This window comes from Hypomesus nipponensis, chromosome 19 (assembly GCF_054491055.1).
Source record: "Hypomesus nipponensis isolate SF chromosome 19, ASM5449105v1, whole genome shotgun sequence".
Lineage (NCBI taxonomy): Eukaryota > Metazoa > Chordata > Actinopteri > Osmeriformes > Osmeridae > Hypomesus > Hypomesus nipponensis.
The window spans coordinates 19,970,001-19,972,500 of record NC_140379.1 but is presented as its reverse complement, the minus strand read 5'-3'; the positions used below and the strand labels follow the sequence as shown (position 1 = coordinate 19,972,500).

At 47.0% G+C, this 2,500-nt stretch overlaps 8 non-coding genes and 1 pseudogene across 8 annotated transcripts in view; all 9 read left to right on the top strand.

The window, feature by feature from the left end:
• Window positions 1-61, top strand: part of LOC146248532 (5S ribosomal RNA) — a 119-nt gene extending 58 nt beyond the window's left edge. Inside the window, exon 1 of the ribosomal RNA XR_014733148.1 lies at window positions 1-61. This exon is cut by the window's left edge and continues 58 nt beyond it. This is a non-coding gene — a ribosomal RNA (5S ribosomal RNA).
• Window positions 62-229: 168 nt separating this feature from the next.
• On the top strand, window positions 230-348 carry LOC146248531 (5S ribosomal RNA). Its single transcript, XR_014732390.1, has one exon. It is a non-coding gene; the product is annotated as a 5S ribosomal RNA (ribosomal RNA).
• A 170-nt stretch (window positions 349-518) lies between these two features.
• Window positions 519-637, top strand: LOC146248530 (5S ribosomal RNA). The gene has a single exon (XR_014732389.1). It is a non-coding gene; the product is annotated as a 5S ribosomal RNA (ribosomal RNA).
• A 180-nt stretch (window positions 638-817) lies between these two features.
• On the top strand, window positions 818-926 carry LOC146248529 (5S ribosomal RNA; annotated as a pseudogene).
• A 170-nt stretch (window positions 927-1,096) lies between these two features.
• On the top strand, window positions 1,097-1,215 carry LOC146248528 (5S ribosomal RNA). Its single transcript, XR_014733669.1, has one exon. It is a non-coding gene; the product is annotated as a 5S ribosomal RNA (ribosomal RNA).
• A 170-nt stretch (window positions 1,216-1,385) lies between these two features.
• LOC146248527 (5S ribosomal RNA) lies at window positions 1,386-1,504 on the top strand. The gene has a single exon (XR_014732388.1). It is a non-coding gene; the product is annotated as a 5S ribosomal RNA (ribosomal RNA).
• A 172-nt stretch (window positions 1,505-1,676) lies between these two features.
• Window positions 1,677-1,795, top strand: LOC146248526 (5S ribosomal RNA). The gene has a single exon (XR_014732386.1). It is a non-coding gene; the product is annotated as a 5S ribosomal RNA (ribosomal RNA).
• A 170-nt stretch (window positions 1,796-1,965) lies between these two features.
• LOC146248525 (5S ribosomal RNA) lies at window positions 1,966-2,084 on the top strand. Its single transcript, XR_014733811.1, has one exon. It is a non-coding gene; the product is annotated as a 5S ribosomal RNA (ribosomal RNA).
• Window positions 2,085-2,272: 188 nt separating this feature from the next.
• Window positions 2,273-2,391, top strand: LOC146248524 (5S ribosomal RNA). The gene has a single exon (XR_014732974.1). It is a non-coding gene; the product is annotated as a 5S ribosomal RNA (ribosomal RNA).
• Window positions 2,392-2,500: the final 109 nt, after the last annotated feature.

Here is a 2,500-nt window from a genome sequence, read left to right as displayed (position 1 = left end):
GGGTCGGGCCTGGTTAGTACTTGGATGGGAGACCGCCTGGGAATACCAGGTGCTGTATGCTCTTTTGCTCATTCACTTAGAAACTGAAATCTTGCAATATGCACAAGTAGTCCTTCATGAAAGGGGCTGGAAGCTGTTTTCATTTTGACACGAGAGAGAGAGAGACCACCTTGCATTGTCAATTGCTAAATCTGTATATGGATAAGTAGCCTATGGTTGTCAACTTATTTCGTACGGCCATACCAGCCTGGCAACGCCCGATCTCGTCTGATCTCGGAAGCTAAGCAGGGTCGGGCCTGGTTAGTACTTGGATGGGAGACCGCCTGGGAATACCAGGTGCTGTATGCTCTTTTGCTCATTCACTTAGAAACTGACATCTTGCAATATGCACAAGTAGTCCTTCATGAAAGGGGCTGGAAGCTGTTTTCATTTTGACACGAGAGAGAGAGAGAGACCACCTTGCATTGTCAATTGCTAAATCTGTATATGGATAAGTAGCCTATGGTTGTCAACTTATTTCGTACGGCCATACCAGCCTGGCAACGCCCGATCTCGTCTGATCTCGGAAGCTAAGCAGGGTCGGGCCTGGTTAGTACTTGGATGGGAGACCGCCTGGGAATACCAGGTGCTGTATGCTCTTTTGCTCATTCACTTAGAAACTGAAATCTTGCAATATGCACAAGTAGTCCTTCATGAAAGGGGCTGGAAGCTGTTTTCATTTTGACACGAGAGAGAGAGAGAGAGAGAGAGAGACCACCTTGCATTGTCAATTGCTAAATCTGTATATGGATAAGTAGCCTATGGTTGTCAACTTACTTCATACGGCCATACCAGCCTGGCAACGCCTGATCTCGGAAGCTAAGCAGGGTCGGGCCTGGTTAGTACTTGGATGGGAGACCGCCTGGGAATACCAGGTGCTGTATGCTCTTTTGCTCATTCACTTAGAAACTGAAATCTTGCAATATGCACAAGTAGTCCTTCATGAAAGGGGCTGGAAGCTGTTTTCATTTTGACACGAGAGAGAGAGAGAGACCACCTTGCATTGTCAATTGCTAAATCTGTATATGGATAAGTAGCCTATGGTTGTCAACTTATTTTGTACGGCCATACCAGCCTGGCAACGCCCGATCTCGTTTGATCTCGGAAGCTAAGCAGGGTCGGGCCTGGTTAGTACTTGGATGGGAGACCGCTTGGGAATACCAGGTGCTGTATGCTCTTTTGCTCATTCACTTAGAAACTGAAATCTTGCAATATGCACAAGTAGTCCTTCATTAAAGGGGCTGGAAGCTGTTTTCATTTTGACACGAGAGAGAGAGAGAGACCACCTTGCATTGTCAATTGCTAAATCTGTATATGGATAAGTAGCCTATGGTTGTCAACTTATTTCGTACGGCCATACCAGCCTGGCAACGCCCGATCTCGTCTGATCTCGGAAGCTAAGCAGGGTCGGGCCTGGTTAGTACTTGGATGGGAGACCGCCTGGGAATACCAGGTGCTGTATGCTCTTTTGCTCATTCACTTAGAAACTGACATCTTGCAATATGCACAAGTAGTCCTTCATGAAAGGGGCTGGAAGCTGTTTTCATTTTGACACGAGAGAGAGAGAGAGAGACCACCTTGCATTGTCAATTGCTAAATCTGTATATGGATAAGTAGCCTATGGTTGTCAACTTATTTCGTACGGCCATACCAGCCTGGCAACGCCCGATCTCGTCTGATCTCGGAAGCTAAGCAGGGTCGGGCCTGGTTAGTACTTGGATGGGAGACCGCCTGGGAATACCAGGTGCTGTATGCTCTTTTGCTCATTCACTTAGAAACTGAAATCTTGCAATATGCACAAGTAGTCCTTCATGAAAGGGGCTGGAAGCTGTTTTCATTTTGACACGAGAGAGAGAGAGAGACCACCTTGTATTGTCAATTGCTAAATCTGTATATGGATAAGTAGCCTATGGTTGTCAACTTATTTCGTACGGCCATGCCAGCCTGGCAACGCCCGATCTCGTTTGATCTCGGAAGCTAAGCAGGGTCGGGCCTGGTTAGTACTTGGATGGGAGACCGCCTGGGAATACCAGGTGCTGTATGCTCTTTTGCTCATTCACTTAGAAACTGAAATCTTGCAATATGCACAAGTAGTCCTTCATGAAAGGGGCTGGAAGCTGTTTTCATTTTGACACGAGAGAGAGAGAGAGAGAGAGAGAGAGAGAGAGACCACCTTGCATTGTCAATTGCTAAATCTGTATATGGATAAGTAGCCTATGGTTGTCAACTTATTTCGTACGGCCATACCAGCCTGGCAACGCCCGATCTCGTCTGATCTCGGAAGCTAAGCAGGGTCGGGCCTGGTTAGTACTTGGATGGGAGACCGCCTGGGAACACCAGGTGCTGTATGCTCTTTTGCTCATTCACTTAGAAACTGAAATCTTGCAATATGCACAAGTAGTCCTTCATGAAAGGGGCTGGAAGCTGTTTTCATTTTGACACGAGAGAGAGAGAGAGAGAC